At 36.7% G+C, this 27,462-nt stretch overlaps 1 protein-coding gene and 1 pseudogene across 1 annotated transcript in view; one reads left to right on the top strand and one right to left on the bottom strand.

Moving 5' to 3' along the window:
- Positions 1-27,462, top strand: part of LOC118735158 (phosphoribosylformylglycinamidine synthase) — a gene marked incomplete at its 5' end in the record, with an annotated part of 350,157 nt that overhangs the window by 64,770 nt on the left and 257,925 nt on the right.
- On the bottom strand, positions 5,574-7,249 carry LOC118735161 (annotated as a pseudogene).

Raw genomic sequence — 27,462 nt, 5'->3', positions numbered from 1 at the left:
AGTTTATGAAATGAGTTTTATTTAAATCGTTTAGAAAATGAGTCATTTATGTATACCATTTTATGTGGAATTATTCAATAAATTTCGTTTTACACTATACTTTTTGAAACTATTTGGAGTTAATTATTTTTTGTTTCTTAAAAGCAACCCTGCGTGCTTGGAAGGCGTGTGTACCAAAAATTTCATCCCTAGCATATTCATCCCCGAGGAAGGCAGTCGCCAAATTCACCGAAGGTTGTTTACTGGTTATATTGTGCTAGCCACCAAAGGGCTATAACGGCAACACTGGTGGCAACGTGTTGCTTCTTTGAATTTACTTGAAAAAGTGTAGCTTACATATGAAATGGAAGCATGCGAATTTTTGCACTATACTTATTTGTACATGCATATAAAGCACATTTAACTGATGAAAACATAACTTGTTTTTAAATTCGATGTTTTCATAAAACTCATAGTAGTTTTGTTTCAATTTTGAGCTCTTTTTCAGTTTTTATACCGCTAAATAGCACATAAATTAACCATATGACTCTTTGGATATTGAATGCCAACCACTACTTATGTACTAATATCAAATAAAACACCTCTTTGAGGTAAAATTTTCGAGTGACGAAAGCTGAACTAGAAACACAAAATTTACGATATCAATTTCATCATTTTTTTTAACTGCCTTGGCAAACGAGGTAGGGATTTCGGTATATTATATTTGTAAATTAAATAAACCAAATTAGACGAATATGTAAGTACCTACTAGGGATGCAAGTCAAAAAAATACATCGATGTTTTTTTTTCGATTTGATGCATCGAAATATAGCATCGATGTATATCGATTTTATTATTATTATTTTTTTTTTTATTTTTTATTTATTTATTTTTTTATTTATTGAATCTGCCCTGCCTAAGAGCCTAACAATAAGTTTTCGAATCTTAATCTATTCACTTAATTTAGATCCCCTAGTTGGGATGAGTATTTTCTTAACTGGCCCTAAGAAAAGATTACGACTGGGCTGGTAAGTCATTCCTACGTAGTCTTGAGGTCCTGTTGACACGCAATAAAGATCTTGCTAAATGATTTGGGTGCGCTAAAAGCTTCGATACATATTTCGTCTTCCGTTGTTCTATTTCGGTTCGTACTTCTGGTATTCTCAAGTCGCGGTGAATGTTCTCATTTCGCATATACCAAGGTGCTCCGGTGATTGTTCGAAGGATTTTAGATTGCGCACGACGAAGGATTTCGATGTTGCTGCTGCTCGCGTTTCCCCATAACTCACATCCATAGGTCCATATCGGTTTTAAAACTGTATTGTAAATAAGCACTTTATACTCCAGACTCAGGGTTGAGCGAGAGTTAATAAGCCAGTGGAGAGAATTAGCCTTCAGTTTGAGATGAGTCCTTTTAGCCACAATGTGGTTTCGCCAAGTAAGTCGCCTGTCCAGGTGGACCCCTAGGTAAGTGACATGATTGCTTTGTGGTATTTGTACGTTGTTCAAAGTCAAGGGCGGACAGTTACTCTTATTCAGTGTAAATGTAAAATGTAACTTGCTTACATTTTTGCTCGTTAACCTTTATTCGCCAGTTTGCGAGCCAATTGGCAACAGCTTCCATATGATTGCCTAGGAGCACAGTTGCTTGTAGAGGACACTTGGAGCGACTGATTATGGCAGTGTCATCGGCAAAAGTGGACATTATCAGGCGGTCGTTTGTAGGAATATCCGCGGTGTATAAGACATACAACATCGGGCCAAGGACACTGCCTTGTGGCACTCCAGCTTCGATTGCATGGGCTTCAGAAATGGTGGTGTTACATCGAACTGCAAACTTTCGATTATAAAGGTATGACTTAAGCAGTTTGTGTGTGCTTTGTGGGAGTAGCATTTGTATTTTATACATAAGACCATCTAGCCAGACGCGGTCAAATGCCTGGGCGACGTCAAGAAATATTGCAGCGCAATATTCCCTCTTTTCAAACGCTGTTCGGATTTCGGTTGTTATGCGATTTACCTGCTCGATTGTTCCATGCTTTTCCCTGAAGCCAAATTGGTGAAGTGGTATTATATTGCGGGCTTGCAGATGTGGGGAGATGCGCAGCATAAGAAGTTTTTCGAATAATTTCGACATACACGGTAGCAGGCTGATGGGCCTATATGAAGATGGCTGCGTTTTGTCCTTTCCGGGCTTTGGTATCATCACAATATAGTCGACTTTTTCCATTGGTGAGGGAAATGACAATGTTTAGTAATTGCGTTAAATAGCATACAGATGCAAAGTACAGCACAATTTGGTAGCTCAATAATCATTTTTGGGGTTATTAAGTCGTGCCCTGGGGCCTTATTTGGTTGCAGTTGATTACTTTTGAAATTTCTTCAGGTACAAATTTCAGCGGCTCAAATTTTGACACATTGGGTACGGGTGGAAGTTGAAAATTATTAGTTGCGGGGTTTGGCCTAAAAACATTTTTTAGATGAGAGGCAAAGGTGTTTGCTTTTTCTGCGTCACTCCGAGCTTATTTGCCATTGTGGTCCCGTACTGGCATTTCAGTCTCTATTGGCGCATTTCGCTTGTGGTGTGCTTTCCATAACGAGTGCTTTGTGCTAGTCGGTGAGAGCTTTTGGATGTACCGGTACTGTGCGTACTGTTCCTCGTTCTTGAGGGCTCTCGTCAGTGCATGTGTGGCCGCCTTGAGCAGTTGTTTTGATGCTGGTGATCTATGAGTCTGCCATATCCGTCGTAGGCGTCGTTTTTCCAAGACAAGCATTTCAATTTTCCTATTGGTTAAATTATATTTTTTATTTTGCACATAACCTTTCTGGGGTGTGGAAATGCTAGCGGCTGCTCTAAGTGTAGATTCAAGAGCGGCTATGGAGTTTTCAATATCGGTCGGCGTATCTAAATTTGGATCGAGGTCTATATGCGCACTGATATATTTTTTATACTTTAACCAATTTGTAGCCCTTGTCGTGAGCATATAGGGTGACTCTTTTTCTTGCGGCTGATGCCACAAGGTGAAAAGTACAGGTGAGTGGTCTGATGAGAGATCTGCAACTGATTCTGTACTAATAAGGCCGCGAGGAATTTTCCTTGTCACCGCAAAGTCAATCAAATCTGGCAACTTTTGCGGGTCTGCCGGCCAATATGTAGGCTTTCCAGGAGAAGCGTAATCGAGTTTGTTTCTTCTACATATAAGCGCGTTATATAATTGCTTGCCTTTAGGGTTGGACAAGCGTGAGCCCCAGTGAGGGTGCTTCGCATTATAATCACCTGCAGCAAGGAAGCGCTCTCCCAGCGAACTGAAGAAATCCATAAACTGTTTTTCTGTTATCGTGAAACGTGGGGGACAATAAACCGCGGACAGCGTAATATCACCTTGCTTTGTTTGTACGCATATTGTTGTTGCTTGCAGATAATTCTCGGCAATTCCAGTCAAATGATGGTGTTTAATACGGTTTCTGACTAAAATACCAGTTCCGCCATGCGCCTTTCCATCTGGATGATTCGTGCAATAAAAGGTATATCCCGAAATGTCAAAATTATATCTTTTAGTTAGGTGTGTTGCAGCAAGGAGCATTATGTCAATTTCCTTGTCCTTAAGAAATTTTGACAGCTCTAGTTTGTGGCGAGGAATGCCATTTGCATTCCAGAGGGCTATTTTAAGTAAGGTCATTATCTTGTTTGCTGAGTAGCAAGCAGGTTGAGCAGCGTATTTTGATTTCGCATGAGTTCTTGCATTGTGTTTTGCATGAAAGCCATGAAATTCATCATGCTTTGTTGCATCGACGCTATCATAGCTTCGATATTGGATTGTTTACCATATTGTGCATGGGGATGCTGTTCTTGCGGCGCAACTGGAGGTGCAGTTTTTGTAGGTATCGTATAAAAACCTCTATATTTTCGATGCATTGAATGAAAATATCAACAGTTCCTTTCAATTAAAAATATACATCAATTAAGAATATACAACAAGAAAATGAAACAATCGTAACTTCGATAAGTGTTTAAGTAATAACTCGCTAATAAATGTATTAATTGATTTCAACAGTCAAATCCCAGTTTTTTCGGAATTTTCGGAAGATACGGAAGTGGCGACAATTGTTAAATGCTTATAAGCATAATGAAATATTACGAAGTGTGCCAGCTAGCAATCACATTCTATTTCAGTACGCTTATTTGGCAATTTATTATCATAAGGTTTTCCTTCATTTGACTTTCATGATAACTCTTTTGAGTGAGAAATTATGAAGTTTTTTGATTTGAGTGAAAAATTAAAAAAAAAACAAGTAAGAGCAGCGCTGTCTTCGACTATGCCGAAGGCTTCATACCTTTCATGAGCATCTGAAAATTTTACTTTAACAGATTACTGCATTTGAAACAATTTATATATTCACAGCAGGCATAGATCTCATATATATTCACAGCAGGCAAGGTAGCTCCTCTAAACATATAAGAAATCATATCTAAACAATCAGAATGATTTTCACTGCTGTGTGATCGGTATGTAAACCGGTAGCACAATTTAATGGGTTTAGCTTCTTACATAAAGGAGATATATCGCAAAAACTGGTATCTGAACAATCAGTGGTATAAGAGATAAAGCTCATACAGCATACATTTTGGCGATTTTCTCAGTAGACTTTGTATTATTGTTTATAAAATAGCTTAAGAAATTTATCAGTTTTAGCTGTCCAAATAAAGGAGTGTTACAGCACGATCCAGAAAATAAAGGTCGCACCATTCGCGGACCGCTAACCCTGTCTTCGTCGATTTGACAGCATCCACCCATTCGCTGACGTCACACAATACTTTTGTTTACATTTCCTGGTTCGTGACATTTTAGGTTATTTCAACTTTACAAATTTACAAATTCGAAAGATTTTGAGCGTTGTCTTATTTTTTGTGAAAACTTATAAAAAAGTTATAAATTAAAGAAAAAAATGAGGTGTGCAGTGGTTAATTGTGCTAGTGTTAGTGCCAAAGGATCTGGGTGCAGTTTTTTTTACTTTTCCGGCCGACATTGAGTTGGTGGAAAAGTGGATCCAGTTCTGCCGGAGACCAACGGATTTCAGCGCCCGAACCAGCGTCATCTGTGTAAAACACTTCACCACTGATGACTTCGAGAACGAGCTACCTACGAGAACCTATAAATTGAATCCGGCATCAGATCACATGCAATAAACGGCAACATTTCATTACGATGTATTTTTTATTTATTTGTTATTTGAAAATATAACACGTTCCCCTGATAAAGCTTTTTATTTATACATACTGACCTTCTGGTTCCTACCGGATATGTTAAGCCGTATGCATAAAAACTAGGCAACTGCTTTTTTCTTGAAATTGCATACCTTTTACTTAAATTTGTTTGAACATAATATTTGAATTATTAATAAACAAGCACATGTACTTATTGCCAATAACAATTTCTATTTTATTTAGTTTTAAACTTTTCTTTATATATTTATGGTTACATAAATCAGATCTCGTTTTATTACACAGGATCATCTCTACTTTTTGTAGAAAATGTGGAAAAAAAGTGAAACTAAGTGAAGTAATTTTATTATTGGCAGAATTAGTGTCTAAGCCTACGTGACTGCTTCTAAAAGCTATCGTGTTTCACGTGGCATATAAGACTTAATTTCATTATTACATTAGTGTGATTTATATGTATGTATATGAATAGGATATTATATATTTATGTATTTAAAAACCCACAACTTTAAGACCGCGCCTCTGAACTTGTTAAAATCTTGCCGTGTCACAAACATATTCGTTATTATGTAAGGAAAACTACGAAGAATATGAAAAAGAATATTAGTACTGCGAAGATTTTTATCATCAGTTTGGAAGTACTTAAATATTTCACCATGCGCCGCTTCTATGTTCAATTCGGCATCTTGTATGTTTGTATCGATACGCTCCACAGTCTCCTCTTGCTCCTTAACCATATGTGCTGATTGTTGAAATATACCGCCTAGCTCGACAATAGTCGGTTCAATGTTCTGCATAGTCTCAGCCCGCTGTTGCACGTAACTATCGGAGTCATCATATAATGCAATCTGCTGCTGCGTCTGTATTCCACTACCTCCGACTGCACCCAGCAATGGTGTTGTATCACTTGCGGCCATGCCAATGCTTACGGCCCTATTCTCTTCGCTTAACAGCAAGGAGCCCTGTTTCGCTGTACTCGAGCGAACAGTGCTAGCAGCAATTGGTGACTGCCCGAATTGATCCCGACGCGCTTTTTGTTGTTTGAGATTTTCTATACGCACTTCTAGTATCTGTTTGAAGTCGGTGCCCATGCTGGCTAATTTAGATTGTAACGCATGCACCATCGATCATCAAAAAGACTCTTCTTTTTGGCCACTGCAAAAGAAAAGGTGAAGTAATATTTATAATTAAGAACACCTATTCATTTTATACTCACGCATTGTCAATTTTTCCAACTTGGCATATGCACTTGCTATGTTTTTTCCAATATATTTGTGGCCATCATAAATTCCTTTCTTTGGCATACGTCAATTGTTGCACCATAGCCTGTAAGAAATGCGTAAACATAATAATGTAAACATCTTCAAATGCACTTCTACTTCTAACTTACTTGTAAGTCTCTAATCTGTTGCTCGTACATAAATTGCGTCTGCGTCGAGGTCTCTATCCGATTGCAGCCTTGGTTTACATTGGCCTTATCCGACAACTGGCGTATGATAAGCTGCGCCATTTCCAACTCATTTGACTTTTCTTTGAACTGGTGTTCAACATCGGGAGCACGTTGCTGCATTACATCTAACAGCCTTTTCATTTCATCCAGATGAGCCGCTTGATGTGGCCAACACCCAAAAGGTTTGTTTACAAAGTGCATTTTTGAGTAGTTGAACAAATGCCAGTGGGCAGCCAGCGGGTCAGTTGCTGGCAACAATTTGCAGGCTTGGGCCAGCGTTTGTTGCGGCTGCCGGAAAAGTAGCTAAATAATGAAAGTAATTATATGTAAAGCGGAGTAGGAGGTTTTCCTTTATTTTAAAAGCTTGGTTACTGATTTCACTAATTGACGACGATGCACGAAGCACCGTGGAATCGTTCTGCAAATTGTTACCAGCAACTGACCCGCTGGCTGCCCGCTGGTATTTGTTCAATTACTGAAAAAATGCAAATCATTATAATGATTGCAGTGTTTTAACACTTTCAGCGATTTGCATTGCATTTAAGAAGTACACATTCTTTACTTTTAAACAACCAATTTACCATTTAAAATTAAATAATTCCGCAAATCCGCGATTTATTATGCACTTTGTAAACAAACCTCTGTGGTAAAACTCTCCCCCTACGTCTCCCTTCTTTGCTATTTAAAATTAAAGATTAAGCTCCTACAATAGGGATTTCCAGCAGAAATCTTCAACATTTAACTATAAAGAGAATCGATGCTGAAATATTTAAAAGGCTATAGATCCGACCTTTAATTAGGTAAGAATTACGTAACCATCTGAAACCCTCATCATTCGTGATTCCAATAATTCAAATGATTATAAAAAAAATCCGATCCGATTCGGCTGGCAGTCCGGATCTTAAATACAGAATTTGGTTCAAAATTTTCATTCCGGGAAAATAATAATTTATTTTCCATATCCACCACCATCTCGCTCGCTATAATCACAAATTCTTCAAACCAGTCGCAGAAGACCCATTAAAATGAATTACAAAAACTAAAATCGAAAAACGCTGATGACGTTACAAGTTCCCCAAATTCTGAAACTGCTAAAGGAATGAGAATGAAGAACTCTTTTAAAAAAAAGCTTCAGAAAAACCTGACACATCTGGTTTGGTTTGTAAGCGCTGTTTAAACAACGATCTCACCATTATGCTAGATTCTTCAAGTGAACATGAAAGTCAGGAGGATACATCCGACTTTTGCAGCCCCGATGCAATTCTCATTACTTTTTATTAAATAAAATTTTAAATTCAAGTACTAAGTAAAATAAACATTTAAAAATTACTAACTTTTAAATTTTTTTATTTACCTAAATAACTTAGTTTACTTACCTGGTTGTTCCTTAAAAATACTTGACATCCGCATTCGCATTCGCATCCGCGGATATCTAAACTTTTACATTCGCAACATCCCTAATGCAGACGGCTATTCGCTTCGGCACTGCGCGCGAGGAAACACACAGCAGAGTGTCCAGATTTGGCGATTTCGCTCCAATTGATTTTTTTTGGATATTTGCGGGTAAAAATATGAAATCGCCATTGGCGATTTTTTCCGTTCAAATACATTTTTTCCAATTATAAAAATATACAAAACTTAGTTTTTCACGATAATTTTACAGAAGAGACTAATGAACTGCGTGATAAACTTGACTTAAGAAGCATATTAAAAGACTGTCAAAAATGTTTAATCACCCTAATCGAAGAACTTTTGAAACGATTACCTAGTCAATTAAATACTTTTAAAAAAGCTTTGATTTTGTCACCAGAAAAGTGTGTGAATCACAAGAGGGACCTGCCAGATCACTATTTGACTTTGAAGACAAGAAAAGCAGCGGAAACTGAATATTTAAATCTTTTAGCTTTCCCATGGAATAACTTTTCTCAGAACCATTCCATCCGACTCTGAAGAATTTAGGATAATTGCTTACGGAGTGAAAACCGCAACAGGCAATAAAATGTTTGGAAATATAAGTAAATTCGTATTATTATCCTTGCCGCACTCACATGCTTTGTTGAGCGCGTTTTTCCCGCAATGAATTCAACTAAAACTAAGTTTCGAAATACGATGTTGCCTTAATTGTTTAGTTCGAATAAAGTGTTATATGAAGGATAATAATTTCCGCTGCAAAAACAATATCAGTTATCAAGGATGAATAGCTCAATATATGACAACAACAACTATAGGTGGTTTTGAAGAAATTGTGGAAATAGCTGATCTCGCCTTATTATAGGTTTTTATTTAATTTTTAGCGCCGAGCTCTTAAAAGCGGATTGTGCGATTAATCAATTAATATGAGTTTAAATAACCTTAATAATTGCGCAGTCCTATTGCAAAATGTGTTGAAACAAATATTTTTAAAAAGTATGCGTATTTTTAAAGAAAATTGTTTGTACATCACTATTATATATTTAAGTGATTTGTGTTATTTATTATTACCCTCTGAAGGTATTATATTCGTTTTTGGATTTAAAAACCATATTATAACAAGATCTCATTTTTAAAATAAAAGATTTGTTAAATCGATTTCATGAATTTTATTTAAAACAAAAAATGACGATAAGAAATTGCGCTTTTTTTTAAACAATCTGGACACACAGCAGCCTCGCTCGTTTAATAGGAGCGCGAGCAAACAAGCGATGCTCGCTCGTTTGCCGAGAAAGCCAAACTTTTCGTGCCTCGCCTCATTACTGCTACGAGCACGGTTGCCATTTCCAATTTATTTTTCGGATCAAAAATGGTAAAAAATTGACCAATTTTTATTACATCGGGAAATTGAGTGGAGTTTATTCCTCATTATCAAGAGAATATGCGAATTCAGTTTTTGTAACGATTATTTTTATATTGCATCCAAAGTGCATTACAATTGTATATTATTAACATTATATTATTTAAAGTTTTAAATAATAATTTGTCTCCTAATTTCGTTTTTATTAATGCTAAATCAAAAAATTTGCGCTCAGCTGCTGCGAAACTGTGAGGCTTACTAAAAATGTAATGAACTATATCACACAATTCTCCGAAGTCGCTTCACACAATCCATTTTTAATCAAACTTACTTGATCCAAAAAACGTTCTATATTGTTTAATCTCTTTTCGATTGAAATCGAATATTATTTTCATGTGCTAAACGCTATGCGCTAAATCAGTACAGTTTTACTGTCGACATTTCCTTCAGGGAAACTATGCTGCGCCAGTTTGGACGCCGGGGACTAGTTGGACGCAGTGGACGAAGCTACAGACTTGTCAGAACGCCGCACTCCGGAAAGCGACTGGCGGGTGCCTTCTGATCACGCCCGAGCACCACCTACACAGCGAGGCACAAGTGCTCCCCGTAAGGGAACACAACAAAATGCGTTGTAAGCAATTTCTAGTGGGGTGTCACAGAAGCGAACACCCAAACAGACCTCTGCTTCAGGAGGAGCCTCCGCCCAGGCACGTCAGGGGGCACCTATTCGTATACAAGGATGCAGTCCAGCAATACGTAGGCCAACCACCGGACCCGACGACATACAGACGAGCCATTAACGACATCCATAGAGAGTAAGTCACCACCTACCTTGAGTCTCGACCTATGAATGCCGTAATATGAGCCCAATCACCACCTGTAGAAGAGACGGAGCTTCAAATGCCAAGAGAGACCCACGTTACCCTGGCTCAATTACGGACTGGATACTGTAGCCGCCTCAACAGCTACCTGTCCAGACTCGACCCCAATATCCCCAATGAGTGCCCGGCATGTGGAGAATCCCCTCACGACACCAACCACCTCTTCACATGCCAGCTCAATCCGACTCAGACCCCTCTCCCTCTGGTCCGACCCCATTGAAACAGCTCGTTTCCTGGGCCTCCCGTTAGTTGAGCTTGACGAAAAGGATTGAATGTTGACCCGAAAAAGGCGGGGCTTAGTTGTGCCGCTACAACAACAACAACAACGACACTATTTATTAGATGGCACATTCAACAAGCCAATGTGCCAAAATGCGGATATAAACAACAAATAAAACACGTCTTTGAGGTAAAATTTTCGAGTGACGAAGGCTGAACTAGAAACACAAAATTTATGATATCATTTTCGTGACGAAAATTATACGCATTTTTTAACTGCCTTTGAAACGTAGGGAAAATCTTTTTTATTCATACGAATCGTTGCAAAAGCTCTGTTTTTTATTTTGTGTTTCTAGCAGTAGACGGAATTTCGCAACGTTCCGAATAAGTAAAAAAAGATTTTCCGTACGTTTCAAAGGCAGTTAAAAAATTCATATAATTTTCGTCACGAAATTGATATCATAAATTTTGTGTTTCTAGTTCAGCCTTCGTCACTCGAAAATTTTACCTCAAAGAGGTATTTTATTTGATATCAATTATTTTGGGGTAGCAAATTTAAAATCGACGAAAATACACACAATAATCTAAATGTTTTATTTTTCTCAAATAAATTGCTAAAAATATTATCTAAATCTAAATTATGTATTCAAATCGATGTGTCCATTGAAACATATAATTTTTCGAATACGGAATAAAGTCAAAAAGAATGATCATATCCTTTGTCAAATTTGGTTTGGAGACAAACCGGTTTCGACGTTGTGCCATCTTCAGTGTCATTTTTCGTTCTGAATAGTTCGTGTTTCCTTCCGCTTTTTATGTATTCGTGTTACTATCTGGGTTAACTGTCATTAGGTCATGCATACCCATCTAAGTGCGACCGCTTTTGTTTCAGTATGTCACAGGTAGGTGCTTTTTGGTTGCTTGTATTCGCCGGCGGGTAGAAATCCGTTATTTTTATTTTCTTGGTTTTCGTGATTGCGTCGGTTTATGTTCCGTTATTTAGCAGGCTGCCTTATTAATTTTCATTGGTGTACATTTATTTTCAAACATATGATTTGCGAAGTTTGATTCTGGTGTGACGCTTGGTTTTTGTGTCCTCTTATTGTAGTCTCTTATATGTTCTCGGAATCTTGTTTTAATCTTACGGCCAGTTTGCCCTATGTAGCTACACTTGCATTCACGCGTTAATTTGTATCCACCCTGCTTATCTAGAGTGTCCTCTTCGTTTGTGCTGTTGTTCAGTATCCTTCCGACGTTGTTCCTGGTTCTGAACGATGTGCGAATGTTGAATTTTTGGAAAACCTTGGCCAGTTTGTACGTCATTTAACCCGTGTAAGTTAACACTGCCCAAGCTGCATCGTTGTTTTCTTTCTTGTCCCTACTTTTTCGTTTCGAGTCCTTTCTAATTTTGTCCACCAGATCTTTTTTGTATCCATTGTTTCTGGCGATAGCATATATTGTATCTAGCTCTCTCCTGTGTGCTTCCTTAGTTAACGGGGTTCGCTGAAGTCTAGTTAATAATTGTCTAAATGCTGCATTTTTGTGTTGTTGTGGGTGGTTATAGGTTTCACGTATTACTGTGTCGGTCGCTGTGGGCTTTCTGTATATCTCGTATTCCAGTCTGTTAGTGGTCTTGTTTATTTTAATAGTTAGATCCAAATAGTTGAGTTTTCCTTTCTCTTCCTTATCCATCGTGAATGCTATATTTTTGTGTTGTTCATTAAGGTAGTCTAATATCTGCTCCTCTTTGTCCCCAGTTATTATGCATATTATGTCGTCCACATATCTAGCGTAGAAGCTGACCCCTAAATTGGTTGTATATATATATATATATATATATATATATTTCTCCTCTAGGCTTTGCATGAACACCTCCATGAGTATAGCCGATGTTGTGTTACCCATTCCTAGTCCATTTATTTGCCTGTATATTTTGTTGTTAAATCGGAAATAATTTTGGTTTATCGTAGTCTTCAAAGTATTGATCATTTCTTTTGCGGTTTTCTTTTCCGTTTTGCCGAGTAATATTCTAAATAAAATATCCATTGTCTCTGTTGTTCGTATTGACAGGTAAAGATCCTTTATATCAAATGATACCAATTTAGTATTATTAGTGATATGTAAGGGCGTCATCTTTTCTATATAATAATCGATGTAATATTCGAACCACTCAAGATGTTGTACGAAAAATATGAGAAGACCCCGGAAAAAAACGCCAACGCGAAGATACATACCTACGCCGCAGAGACCAAGGAAATGAAAATAACGGATTTCTATCTGCCGGCACAAGCAAGCAACTTAATGCCTGCTAAATAACGGAACATAAACCGACGCAATCACGAAAACCAAGAAAATAAAAATAACGGATTTCTACCCGCCGGCGAATACAAGCAACCGAAAAGTACCTACCTGGGAGATAATGAAACAAAAGCGGTCGCACTTAGATGGGTATGCATGACCTAATGACAGTTAAAACAGATAGTAACACGAATACATAAAAAGAGGAAGGAAACATGAACTATTCAGAACGAAAAATGACACAGAAGATGGCACAACGCCGAAACCGGTTTGTCTCCAAACCAAATTTGACAAGGGATGACCGAAAATCGTTCCACAATACATCATACTCCTACCCTGTCGGAAACACAAACAACCAAAAAGAAATGATCATATCCTTTGTATTCGAAAAAAAATAAATAAAAAAATTAGATATGATGAAAACTTATCAACTTGGTACCAACTTTGGATACAATAGACAACTGTATTCGTCTGATAGTCTCGTAGTTTATTTTTGTTAAGATTTCTACCGAGTGTGGGGCGCACACATGCGCTTTTTTAAGAAGGTTTACTTCTATCACGTGTACGGTGTTGCACTCGTGCCATTAAACTAATGCTGTTTTCTCAAGTAGTTTTGGTCAGTGGCAATTTATACATATGTATGTAAGTAGTAACGGCACATTGGGTGAACTAAATGCATTCATACATACATATTTATGTACAACTATAGGTAAATACCAGGTAGGTTATGTGCGGGTGATAAACCCATGTAGCATAGTTAAATACTGTGTACATACCTGCAATTAAAAAGGGAAAAAATGTTGCAATTTCGGCATGTGACTGAAAAAAACTCTAAAATACACACAAACTGTGGTTTCCAAGACATGTACTAAGTGATTAGCACAGCTGCATCCTTCAACTTGTCAACTCGCGGGAAATTCCCCGCTTTGCAGGGAATTTCGGTTTAAGTGGCAATCGGGGAATGGGCAATTTTTTTCGGGGATCTGGGTATGTTATTTTTATATCTTAAAGTAACCAAATTAGACGGATATGTTAATTTTTAACCATTTGACCCTTTTTGGAGCAATATTTATCCAATTCGAATTTGAACTTAGAATAAAATCGACTGACCAGTTTTTGAGAAAATGCCCGAAATGTATAATTTCAGCAGCCCGATTTTTAGTTTTCAAGCGATAACGTTATGACATTTTTATATTTTATAAACACAAAAGATAGCGTTAGATAGCTTGTTTGAAGACCCTTCTACTGATATCCGCATCAAAGACATGGACTGAGTAGTGCGGGTAGTTTAAAAAATTGCCATTTTTCGAATGTAAGTCAGGAGCCACGCCCACAAAGGCATACGAATCAAAACATCCTGGAGCAAAACCTTCTAATTTTTTTTTTGTACTTTAATTCCTGAAAGTTTGAAAAAAATTAAATGAAGGTACGTACAGACGCCACATACATATCAAAGCATCTCGTAGCGGAGACACGAACCAAAACACATTTACCCCTATATCTTTTCAACTAGTAGCCGGCACTTAATATATAAGGTATCGTTTGAAAGGTATATAGAATAACACTAAATATGTTGGTCGTACCCACATGCCCCCTTAAACCGGCAAAACAAAAAACCGTTCTTTGTTTCGCAACACTTTAGCCAAATTTTTAAGAATCCGGTTAATCGTTTATGAAGCTTGAATACATTTTCTGGACACACTCTGCAAGACCTTTCCAACGATATCTCAAACATGTCGATTAGACGTCTGGATAAAAACTTCCGGCATACATCAAGATAACCAACCGTTCAGCTATAGAAAAACTAAAAATGCAGATTGCTAGTATATAAATATTATTTACCGCAATTAAAAAGTTAAGTAGATCTAAAAGGTAAAACAAAAAAATTTTGATATTTTAAAATATTAATATTTTCTAAACTGCCTTTACCTTTATTTTGATATACATATTATATTATGATTTGCTTTTGAGTTTTCAGAATTCAGTGATAATAAAAAAATATGTATGTGCAAATGCATATTGTAGTTAATTAAACGGGTTGGCTTTCCATTATGGCCGTTCGTTAAAGGGGCGGTGGGCGTGGGACCTCTAACCCACCTTTTTGGAGAGGGAATGAACCGCCATTGACAAAAATGCAACCCCGACAACCTAGGTCCCCTATGGTTCCGCAATCCAGAGCAGGGGAGAGAGAACACCACCTTGTGGAGTGCTCCAAATGACTCTGCATTGAGTGCAGGCGCATCCCCACTCCGCCGCGACAGTTCTATTCGCGGTAGTGAGCTGTAGATAAGCCGTATTAGGTTGGTTTCGACCCCCTGATTATGAATATTTATATCGACTGTTGCCTCTGGTGTGACATTGTTGAAGGCCCCCTCGATATCGAAGAAGGCCCCTACTGCATAATCTTTATGCGTGAAAAGTTCCTATGAACACTTTACCAATGTATGCAGGGCGATATTCACCAACCTCTTCTTTCAATAAGCATACTGAGCTCTTGAAAGACAGTCACAAGCAATCGCGTTTCTTATGCAGAGGTCTATTAGTCTCTCTAGAGTTTTTTAGAAAAAACAAAGAGGGACTGATTGACCTAAAATACTTAGGGGAAACATGTGCGCCTTTTCCGTCCTTCGGGCTGAACTCCAAGCCTTCGGGATGTAGCCGGTCCTCACGCTGTTCGCATTCCAGAAGATCGGAGAATTATAGGTCCTGGGGGAAGATTCTGAAACCAGTTAGCGACAATTTTCGAATCACTATCGCACTTTTAGACGCAAAAACATTTATATCATGCGTCAAAAAGTGCGATAGCGATCCGAAAATTGTCGCTAACTGGTTACAAAATCTTCCTCCTGAAGTACAAAATATCGCAAATAAGTACATTTGACTGTACTTCGAAGTACAAAGTACAAGAGCGAAAAAAGAAGTACTGTACTTCCGAAAGAAGTACGTTTGGCCACATTAAGTATGAACTATGTTTTTATAAAAAATTATCGGAAATAAATTAAAAATTTTGCATATATGTAATGCGAAAATTTACTGCGCCAAAACTTTTGTTCGACACTGTACATATAAAAAAATACATACAGTAACTTCTCCCGTTACAATAGTAAAAAATATGTAATTTGCTTTGTAGTGCAATCTCGCGGTTCTTTCAATAAAAAATAGATATCAGAAATTAATTTTTCGTATCAATAAACTCCCAAGCACAGGTTTGTATTAAAAAAAATATATCCGTAACACTTTATTAAATATTAATCTGCATATTTTATCAATTCGTCGGAATATGTTTTTATGTATGTTACCGCGTTACTTTGGACTACGTTATCCGTTTTCTATAATTCTTTTTGAAAGGAAAGGTGGTTCCTCAGAGCTAGTCTCCTACTAATTGAGTGTAGATCCGATAATTGGGCCGCGAAGAAAATAATGGTACACTTAAATTTGTATATGAGAATTGAAGTCGGTTTTGTTTTTTTGTTTAAATTTTACTCCAGTGTTCACAGCTTCTATAAAAGATTCATAGGCCATATTTTTTTGTTAGTTCAATTGTGGAACATTTGTGTGAACTGCTTCGGCTTTTGTTCTCTTTTTATATCGAGGCTAAGTGCATTGTTCGATGGGGTGATATCATTGCCAAACATGATAGTACTTTGTTTGCCATCAATAAACACTAACCTGACGGAGTTACAGTATTCCACATTGATGCGAGCCTCAAAAGCTTTGAATAATATTTGCGAGTATGGCTTTTAGTTTTTACCGCTCAGGTAGGTGGCAGGCCTATAGAAAATATTTCTTAATCAATAATTTTTCAAATACTTTTCGTTCGACACTTATATTATAATACATACATACTTTATCTTATTAACTTAATTGAATTAAATTTTCGAAATTGGTGGCAACTCGACTCAAAAATATTTTCAGTAGTAAGCCTTCTTAAACCTTTTTAATTTGATACCCATATTGCAATATTTAATTTATCTTATCAATTTCATTTAATTCAATTTTGAAACAGGTGGCAACCCCCCTCAAAAATATTTTCGCCTGTAAGCCTTCATAACCTCTTTCTTTTGACACCCATATTGCAATATCTAATTTATGTAATTAATTTACTTATATTGAAATTTTTAAACAGGTGGCAACTCTCTATTTTTTCTGGTTTTAACCATCAGGATATTATAAAAAACAAACCGAAAAAATAAAAATATTAAAATCGGTCAAGCTGTTTTCGAGTCTTAGCGAGGCTAACGGACAGCAATTCATTTTTATATATAAGACATCTTCTTTTAAAAATGCGCAGGCTCGAAATTAACTTTAGAGCTATGGTCTGGAGGAATTTTTTTCTTAGAATTTTATGAAGAATCCGAATATGCTATTAACAATGTCGAAAAAAATCGATCCATACAAATTGACCCGCCCTATTACATACATATGTATAAATTGCCACTGACCAAAACTACTTGAGAAAACAGCATTAGTTTAATGGCACGAGTGCAACACCGTACACGTGATAGAAGTAAAACTTCTTAAAAAAATCGCATGTGTGCGCCCCACACTCGGTAGAAATCTTAACAAAAATAAACTACGAGACTATCAGACGAATACAGTTGTCTATTGTATCCAAAGTTGGTACCAAGTTGATAAGTTTTTATCATATCTCATTTTTTTATTAATTTTTTTTTTCGAATATGGTTCCCTAGGGACTCCTTAGAAAAATGGCTAAAATTCACAATTTTCATTTGCGTTTTTTCACTTTAAAAATGTTAAATATTCATTTACACAAGTCATTTTTATATACACATTTTATATACAAGACATTTTTATAAAACACCCAGTAACCATAATAGACATCACTGGGGCAGCAGCCCCAGGTTTACCACACCGAAAGGGAATTCTAGTTACCTCATCCTTTCCCAAGGCTACATCACCAGGCTTACCACACCGAAAGGGAATTCTAGTTACCTCATCCTTTCCCAAGGCTACATCACGGGGGCGGTAGCCCCAGTTGGTGCACACCAAAAGGAGAATTCTATTTGGTAAGGGTTATAATCCCTAAGTGCGGCCGAAGGCCGCTTACACAGAAAGGTGTTCAGCTCCGCTTCTTCGGCAATACAGAAAGGATAATTCTACTTTGTAAGGGTTATGATTCCTAAGCGCGGCCGAAGGCCGCCTACGCAGAAAGAAGTTCTGGGCAAAAGAAACTATGATATCACCCACACTTGTCACTTGCTTGTAAACGCTTTTAATTATTTTATCACTGAATTCTTAAACCTCAAAAGTAGATCATAATAAAAAATTTATATCAAATTAAAGGTAAGAACTTGCACTTTCTAAATAATATATATGTCTTTAGCATTGATTATGCACTTTTTTCTATAAATGGTTATTTTATGAACAAATTATAACATTTTATTTGTTTTTTAATATTTTTGGCTTCAATATATAAGCAAGCAAACACATTTTATATATAAACTTAAAGATAGATTAATTGTCTTTATTTTGATATTATTACTTGTTTAATCGGTTACGTAGTTTAGAAAATATTTATATTTTAAAATATCACAAAAATTTTCTTTGACTTTTTATATCTTCTTTACTTTTTAATTATATATAATAATAATATTTATATAGTTGAAATCAGCGTCAAAAGTACTATCGGTCTACATTTTTAGTTTTCCATAGCTGAACGGTTGGTCATCTTGATGTGTTCCAAACTTCCAAATCTCGTGTATATATAATCGAGTCATTTCAGCATGCTACTGTGGCTGCTTTCGCCACTCGCGCGCACTGTCGTGCGCTGTGATCTAATAGTGCATAAACAGTGAAAAATCTACATTTAGAATAGTTACTAGAGCGAAGAATTTGGAAGCATACAAAATAATTTTAGTATGTACAGGATACATTGCACACAAAAGTCGATGCCTCGAAAAACAATTCATCGATATATCGATGTATATCGGAAGGTCCAAAACATCGGTTTTATTCGATACATCAAATAGCAAACATCGATGTCTCCGATGCATCGATATTTTTTTGCATCCCTAGTAAGTACTATATTAATTTTTAACCATTTGTCGCAATTTGAAGCGAAATTTTTTCAATTTGAATCGCAATATCTCCACAATAAGAGTTTTTCCAGATATAAGCTATGTGTGAAATGAAATATAATGTTTTGGGCTAGACATGAGGTAGTTAGAATAAAGTCGCTGGACCAGTTTTTGAGAAAATGCCCGAAATATATGTTTCCAGCAGCCCAAATTTAAGTTTTTAGGCGATAACGATATGACATATTTATATTTTATAAATGCAAAAGACAACACTGGATAGCTTTTTTTTAAAACCTTTCTACTGATATCCACACCAATGGTATGGAATGAGTGGTGCGGCCTCAGTGGTAGTTAAAAAAATTGCCTTTTTTTCGAATTTTAGGCACCAGCCACGTCCACAACGGTATACGAATCGAAACATTCTGGAGCAAAATCTTCTTAGCTTTTTCTTTACTTAAAAAAAAAAAAATGAAATGAAGGTAGCTACGGACGCCACATACATACCAAAGCATCTCGTAGTGGAGACAAGACCCAGTAAGAACCCTATCTGGTAACTAATGCGTTATATACGCCTAGTACTACAAAAAGTTTGTGTGAGAAATTCAAAAACTTTCCATCGTTTTACATAGGGCTCCTGGAGAAATCTAACGCATAATCGTTTCAAGTGTGAGTAATTTTCTCTTTCTTTCACATGGAATTCGCTATTATATTATACTATATGTAGTTGTCTCTTTTCAATCAAATATTATTATGCGATTAATAACGTGTTATATAACGTAAAGAATGGCATATACATAGATATCGCTAATATGCAAATGTGTTGGTTTTTATTGACAATTTTGTAAGTGTATTGGAGAATGCGTTAGGTCGTTCTTGCTGGGGAAGCGACCTATAGATACGGTGACCATATGGTGACAGGTAATAAGATCAACGGAAATAACGAAATAAGAACATTATTACCTTTTCAAAAGCGAAAAAAATCCATTGACATTATTGCTCCTTCAAACATTAAATTTGCTTAGCTTCGCGGCTGCCCGCGTACCCCGCGCCATACCACGTCACGCTACGCCGTGTGTTCTGCTGTGTTTTGGCAACAACTTGTCTGCAGTAAAAAAGCATATAATTTGTGTGAAAACTAATCAATTAACTTACATGATCTCGGTTCCGATATTAAATAATCAATAATTATTTATACCCGCATTTTGGCACATTGGCTTGAATGTGCCATCTAATAAACAGTGTCGTCGTTCTCCTTAGCTGCTTTTAATTGATGTCGTCACAAATTGCTGGCGGAGAGATGAATGCAGTGTAAGAAAATTAATTTTCTATAATTGTTTTCTTATAAAAATATAAAAAAGTTAGGTTTCTTTTCCACCTTAGACATTCCGAATTCGTTCAAAATATGCTAATTTAAAACACAGAATTTGTTCAGCGTTCCTCCGGGGTTTTTGGACATGGACTGTTTCTTTAATGTAATAGTGTTGCTTTATTTTTGTGGAAACGAAACATGTTTTGCAAGTTCTGGATCATTTCTACACTCTTTCTTCAAATATTGTGTTCTTATGTAATATGGAACGATTTTCCGTCATCCCTTGTCAAATTTGGTTTGGAGACAAACCGGTTTCGGCGTTGTGCCATCTTCAGTGTCATTTTTTGTTCTGAACGGTTTGTCTCCAAACCAAATTTGACAAGGGATGACGGAAAATCGTTCCACATTACATCACACTCCTACCCTGTCGGAAACACCAACAACGAAAGTAAGAATTGTGTTTTTACTATATTTGTAATTTTAAATTTTTTAATAAAATCAATTGGTGGTAGTTCATGATTGTGTGTGGATTAATAGCACCACACTGAGGATTTGGCAATAACCTTTTGCATCTATTAAAAAACAACACTTGCGGGGCAATGTTTATTGTAAGAACAACATTTTTTCTATAAACCGACATACTTTAAGCATTGTTAACGCTATTTCCATTTGAATGAGGAAATAGCGTCAATGACTTTACTTCCAAATTTATGTTGACTTTATTTCGCTTTTGAAAAGGTAATAATGTCAGTTGACTTTATTTCGCACCAGGGTAGGAAACAGTCAATTGACCTTATTTCCGTTGATCTTGTTACCGTCACCTAGAAGTTGTCCAGAGCTTTTTTTCAGATCTATGCTCTGTAAGTTCAGTTTTTAATTTCGAAAGAATCCCTGGAACTGCTCTCAGATGGCCTAGAGACCTCTTCCATGGCTCAAATTAAAAACAATATAGATTTTAAATAGCACTACAACGTACTTTGTGTTCGAGTGATATACACTTGTGACAAGGACGCACACTTGGAAGCAGGTCATAAAAAATGCAATACATAGTATTTTTTTTTATTTAGTGGTTAACATTTTTTCTCGTTTTTTTTTTTTTATACCCGAGCGCACTTGTGCACATAACGGTTGTTTGTAACAGGCAAAACGAATCGAGATGGATATAGACAAATGTATACATAAATGATCAGAATGAAAAGAGAAATCGATTAAGCGGTGACTGTCTGTCCGTCCGTCCGTCCGTCCGTCCGTCCGTCCGTCTGTGCACACGATAACTCGAGTAAAAATTGAGATATCTTAACGAAACTTGGTATGTGCACTTCTTTCGTGCGTAGGACAGATGGTATTGAAAATGGGCAAAATCGGACAATAACCACGCCTACCTCCCATATAACGGTAATTGTCCGAAATACGAAAACTGCGATATTTTAGTAACTACTAAAGATTATTCACTCAAAATTAATATTTACAATAACCTGTAGACGAAAAATAAGGATATTGTACATTTTTGGAAAATGGGCGTAGCCACGCCTACTTATGGATACATGTGTATATCTTGGTAACCGCTGCACCAATTTCTGCCAAACTTGGCACAGTTGTTAGCCTTGCTACAGCATACGAAATGGCCGAAAATTTCCGAAAAATCGGACCATAACCACGCCTACCTCCCATATAACGGTAATTTGGAGAAATACATTCGTATTCATCGATAAATCAACAAATATTAAAGCTAATTTACTCCAAATTTATGCTTGCAACAATTCTTTGCCAAGAAATACGTTTATGACAAAATTTTGGAAAATGGGTGTAGCACCGCCCACTTATGATCACATATATGTATCTCGGTAACCGTTCTACCAATTTGTACCAAACTCGGTATGATTATTGTGCTTGCCACATAGAAGCAAAACGTTGAAAATTATTGGAATCAGATTCATATATATATATATATATAGATATCTTAACGAAACTTGGTACGTGAAATTCTTTTAGGCGTAGGACCGATGGTATTGAAAATGGGCGAAATCGGACAATAACCACGCCTACCTCCCATATAACGGTAATTTTAAGAAATACGAAAACTGCGATATTTTAGTAACTACTGAAGATAATTCACTCAAAATTGATACTTACAATGAGTTTCAGACGGAAAACATGAATGTTATAAATTTTTGGAAAATGGGCGTAACCACGCCCACTTATGGTTACATGTGTATATCTTGGTAACCGCTACACCAATTTCTTCCAAACTTGGCACAGTTGTTGGCCTTAGTACAGCATACCAAATGGCTGAAAATTTTAAAAATCAGACAATAACCACGCCTACCTCCCATATAACGGTAATTTTCAGAAAAACGAAAACTGCGATATTTTAGTAACTACTGAAGATAATTCACTCAAAATTGATATTTGCATCCCATATAACGGTAATTTCGAGAAATACAAAATCTTCGATAAATCAGTAAATATTGAAGCTAATTTATTCAAAATTGATGGTTGCAACAATTCTTTACCAAGAAATACGTTTATGATAAAATTTTGGAAAATGGGCGTAGCACCGCCCACTTGTGATCACATATATGTATCTCGCTAACCGTTCTAGCAATTTGTACCAAGCTCGGTATGGTTATTGTGCTTGCCACATGAAAGCAAACCGTTGAAAATTGTTGAAATCGGACTAAAATTGAGGCCGCTTTTCATATAACGGTAAATTTCAGAAATGCTTGAAATTTCAATATTTCGAAATTTAAGGACGCTAATTTACTTAAAATGTATACACCCCGGCTTATCATGTAGCGGTAGCTTTCGGAAAGGTGGAAAACATATATTTAATACTTGCGCCGGGTATTTAATGTTCGGCTCCGCCCGAACTTAGACTTTCTTACTTGTTTCTTTTAGGAAGATTATTTTTGACCTAATTTTTTAAGGTCGAGGAGTAAGTATGTTCAATATTTTTTCGTGGAAGGGAATGACTTTAGCTTTCAAAACCATTTTTTATGATATCAATATGTTGCTTCTTTCGAGAGAGCTAATATTAATTCGCATTAAGTCTTCAAAAAGCACACTGCGCGGCCATCCACAGTATTTTTGCGCAGAATTCCTTTTCTGGTTGGCGGCCTATGGCCGCGCTTCAAAAAAATAACCCCCATCAGTCTAACTCAGGCTACGCTGAACACAGTACATTTTTCCCGGAACTCACCTCGAAATTCACAAAAAATGCACATTTCAACCCGAATTTATTAATATACTAGCAATTACCCGGCGTACTTCGCTGCGCCTTAAATGTATTTTTGAGTTGTAACTCTCCCCCTAAACTCTTATGGCCTCATTTATAAAATATGAAGCAAGTTTAAAAAAAATGCGATCTACGAAGCATTGTTTATTTTTTTGTTGAGTGTGGGTGTTAGTTAATATCTTTTCGAAGGTAATTAGAAAAAACGTAAAGTACCGACTTTCTCTTGGAAATTTAATATATAATCTTATAAATGGGATCTACAATCGCACCCTTGCCTCAAACGTGTGTTAATTCAATATTATATAAACGGTATTTGGTTTATCTAATTTGAAAAAAATGTCCTTACTATACAAATATATACTGCAGTATTAACTAATATCAACTAATATTTTCAAATGTTTTGTGTGTAACAAAACAAAAATACTTTAAAGGCGCAGCGAAGCACGCCGGGTATTTGCTAGTATTTAATAATCAAATTAAATTAAAATTTTCAAACAGGTGGCAACCTTTCAAAAAATATTTTCGCCTGTAACAGCCATCCCTAGACAAAAGCGTCCACGTTGTCTGGCTGTCGAAAGGTTCTCATGCCCATACAATTTGTATGAAGCATACCGAAATAACGCGGCGTCAACGCTTAGCGGTTAGAAAATCCGACTTTGACAGGGCGTTAGGAAGTGAAGTTGGCTGCAGAAAACAGCGAAACTGTCATTTTCGTAGTTCATACAAACAAAGCTATGTTGTTGTTGTAACAGCATACAAATTCCCCAAAGAGATTTTGGGGAGTGTTGCTGGAGTGACAGTCCCTGGCCAGATATAAATCTGGGTCGTTCCGGTTACGTAGACCCGACTGTCGTGCCAAACAAAGCTATGCTTATTGTTGGTGTTATTTCTTCATTTGACGCAGCATTGCCGCTTTTGTTTAGGTATTGCAGTAGGCTTTCTTTAACATTTTTCTTTTTACAGCCATACTTCACCATTTACTTTATCTTATCAATTTGCTTTAACTGAAATTTACGAAAATGGTCTCTCTAATAATAATAATAGATTGGCGCTTACACATATGTTAGTGTTTGGCCAAGCTTCCCCTCCGATTTGTGGCGTGCGCCTTGATGTTGTCACACAAAGCGGAGGGACCTACAGTTTTACGCCGACTCCGAACGGCGATTGTATTTTTATGAGAAGCTGTTTTTCATGGCAGAAATATACTCGGAGGTTTGCCATTGCCTGCCGAGGGACGACCGCTGTTAAGAAAAAACCTTTTTTTTCTATATTTTTGCGATGTTGCTTTGACCAGGGTTTGAACCCAGGCATTGTGGAGTGGAAGCGCGCACTGCTTACCACTACACCACAGCGGTCTCTCTAATATTGTTATCAATATTTTAAATTAGACCTCTAGCAATGCAGCGGTGAGTAGTTGCATTCAATTTCATGCATTAGTTTTTGACTGATACGCGTGCAAACATACCAACAGACAGACAGACAAAATTTCTAAAAACTGTTGATTTGGCTTCGGTTGCTCTAATAAAGACCTCCCATATTAATATTTATGGTGGTGAAAACGAAAAATCAATTATACGATCCAAATAATAAGCCACTTATAAAGCTGTTTTTTATTATTGTAAGCCGTTTTGTTTTCTTTTGCGAACGTTATTTTTTGGATATATGTATTTTACCTACATCATATAAAAATATTTGTCCCCGCTCAGGTTATTCGATAATCAACATAAAAAAAAGTTTATTCTATTTTCGCCTGAAAATGTTATCAACATAAGCGTGGTTTTCTATTATAATATTGCCCCAACAAAAAGCCTGGCTCCAATGTTGTCACTTCATAAATTAAATTAGTGGTAGATTATCAATAAAAACAGTGGTAGATCTCTGAAAAAGTGTGGTAGAATATTTGTAGTAACGTAAAAATTCGCCAAAAAAAGATATATCAAACCATGAAGTAGTATTCAAATGTAGATAAACTGCATTCTTACAAAGCGTTCTCATTGAGCCATTAACTCGAGTTTATGGGCCATTTTGGAGTTTAATATTACGTTCTCATTGAGCCATTAACTCGAGTTTAACGTTTTGAGTTTATGAACAATTGTCAAGCGTTTACATTGGGGTGTTTAAGAAACTCAGAGTTTAATTTGACGTTTTTTTTGTTTACTTTTTCTTATTCTCATTTAGTCTGTTCCTGTACTACAGGAGTTAACACACACACACATAAGTCTAGAATACCAAACGTTTAGCTATAACAAAAACAAGAAATAAGGATCGATAGAACTTTTTACGCTAATTTCAACCATACCAAAATTATTTGGTGCAAAAAAAACCAAAGCCAATAAAAGAGGTTAAAGTTCAACTTAACTATTTCTTATGTGTTTAATATCTCGGAAACTAGTTAACCGATTAAAAAATTTTTGATGCTAGTTTCAACATAATTTAAATGCCTTTTATGCAAGGTATATACTATAACCAGTTTTAGAGCTAATTTTATATAAACTACATTTAAAAATATATATTTTTATTTTATTTTGTTTTGTAGTATTTCTGGACCAAAAATATGAAAAGGCATATAAATTATATACATACATGAAAGAAAAATTAATTATCTTTATTTTGACGTCATTAGTTTTTTAATAGGTTATGTTGTTCAGAAGATATTAATATTAAAAAAAATTCGAAAATTTAACTTTAACCATTGATATCTTTTTATATTTTAATTTCGCCAGGTAATTTTGATAGGCACAAAAAGTTCTATCGAGCCACATTTTTGGTTTTTGCATCGCTAGATTGTTGATATTCTAGACTTACGTGCACAGAACGACTTCGGACTAATTCTGATTAAATCCTGCAGTACGAGAACAGACTAACTGTCGGCAAGTTGGTTGCAAGTTTGGATTATCAAAGACACAAACCGAATCGGGTCAAAAAAAAGGGTTGCATTCGCATAAACTCCAAATAAAAGTGGTGTTTAAGGAGAGTTTAACGAAATTTTTTGTATGGTAAACTCCGAGTTTAAGAGTAAATTTTCTGCAGCAACGAACCGTCTTCTTTTCCTTTTTTATGTTACAAAAGGACCCGGTTTCTCTTATGCTAATAGCAGTCCTGTTTGCAATATCCGCAGGTGCCATTCTCAACATATGTATGTTAAGCGCCAGTGTGGGTGTGGTTCCTAATGCTCTGCTAATTTCTGTTTTACTAGTGTAGCCTTCTCTAGTGAGTTTCACCACACAAGGGCTCCTTGAAACAATATAGGCATACATCTGATATCCTAGAGCTAATGAACTAATTTGGGCGAGAGACCATATCTTTTACCGATAGCTCCCCTACAGCGGTACAAGGCAACCGACACCTTTCCTACCCTTTCCACAATGTTAGGCTTCTACGACAGCCGCCGTTGATTACCCTCCTTGCTACCTGGCTCAGGTAACCTTGAGCCAGATCAAAAAGGGTGTATAGAAATCGCCCCTTAACCAAAGTTCTACATCATCTACATAGGCGATCACCCAACAGCCCACTTTTTCCAGTTCCTCTAGAAGGTCGTTTACAACCGCAACCGAGAGCAGGGGAGAGAGAACACTACCTTGTAGAGTGGTCCTGTTGGCTCTGCACTGAGTGCAGATGCTCCCCCACTCCTCCGCGACAGTCACGACAGTGTCACGAAATAAGCTTATTAGGTTGGTTTCAACCCCTAGATTATGAATATACTTGACTATAGCCTCTGGAGTGACATTGTTAGAGGCTCCTTCGATATCGAAGCCCCTACTGCATAATCTTCATGCGTGAAGGCTTCCTCTGAGCACTTTAGCAATGTGTGCAGTGCGGTATTTACCAACCTCTTCTTGCAATAAGCATATTGAGCTCTTGAAAGAGAGTCACCAGGAATCGCATTTCTTATGTACAGGTATTTCAGTCTCTCTAGCGTTTTTAGCAAAAAAGAAGAGTCTGATAGGCCTAAAATCCCTAGGGGAAACATGAGAGCCTTTTTCGGCCTTCGGGATTAACGCAAAACTGACTACCCTCTAACCTTGCGGATGTACCCGGTCCTCACGCAGTTCGCATAAATAG

The sequence above is a fragment of the Rhagoletis pomonella genome, unplaced genomic scaffold (assembly GCF_013731165.1).
Source record: "Rhagoletis pomonella isolate Grant_MI unplaced genomic scaffold, Rhpom_1.0 Rhpom_scaffold_00003, whole genome shotgun sequence".
In the NCBI taxonomy this organism is placed as follows: domain Eukaryota; kingdom Metazoa; phylum Arthropoda; class Insecta; order Diptera; family Tephritidae; genus Rhagoletis; species Rhagoletis pomonella.
Note: the sequence above shows the minus strand (reverse complement) of the source record. Positions and strands in the feature narration are given on the sequence as shown.